We start from the raw sequence: 564 nt of genomic DNA, 5'->3' as shown, positions 1-564 counted from the left end.
GGCGGCGCCGCTGCCGCCGCCGCGCCTCCCGCACACGCCTCCCCCCGACTACACCGCCCTTGGCGGGCACAGCCCGACCCCGGCGCGCCTTTGTGCAGCGCCTCGCCAACCTGCCCTCCGTCCGCCAAGACCCACGCCCTGCACCTCACCCGGAGCCCGGCGGCCTCGCGGTGGGCGGCTTCCTCCTTAGTCCGTCCCGCGGCTGCGGGTCGGCGACGCGAGCCGGGAGAGCGCTCACACGGCGACGGCCGCTGCCGACCCGTCCCCGCAGGCTGGCCTCTGAGGGAGGGTAAGTTCCAGGGCACGTCGGAGCGCGCCGGCGCGGGGGCGGGGGCGGGGCGCAGGGCGGGGCTCACGTGACGTGGGGGGCGGGGCGGGAAGCTCACGTGACGGCACGGGAGCGCGGGGCGGGCGCGGGTGTCCGGGATTGTCGGGGGTGGCGCGGGGTGTGGCGGCTGGCGGGGATCCGGACGGGGGCTCAGCCAGGATACGGTGTGGGGACTCGGGCCGGCGCGGGAGTCGGCGGCCAAGGGGGCTCGCACTTTGTAAACAAAGAGTGGGAAG

General features: G+C 77.1%; 1 protein-coding gene across 6 annotated transcripts in view; it reads right to left on the bottom strand.

Annotated features, from left to right (window-relative positions):
• ARHGAP12 (Rho GTPase activating protein 12) overlaps positions 1-361 on the bottom strand; it is a 125,998-nt gene extending 125,637 nt beyond the window's left edge. For all 6 annotated transcript variants that reach the window (XM_023218129.2, XM_023218130.1, XM_023218131.2 and 3 more), the window contains exon 1: positions 150-361. The gene's annotated coding sequence lies outside the window, so the exon portion shown is untranslated. The remainder of the gene's footprint in view (positions 1-149) is intronic.
• Between the last annotated feature and the right edge of the window lie 203 nt (positions 362-564).

This window comes from Piliocolobus tephrosceles, chromosome 9, assembly GCF_002776525.5.
Source record: "Piliocolobus tephrosceles isolate RC106 chromosome 9, ASM277652v3, whole genome shotgun sequence".
NCBI classification, from domain to species: domain Eukaryota; kingdom Metazoa; phylum Chordata; class Mammalia; order Primates; family Cercopithecidae; genus Piliocolobus; species Piliocolobus tephrosceles.
This window is presented reverse-complemented; position numbering and strand designations above follow the sequence as displayed.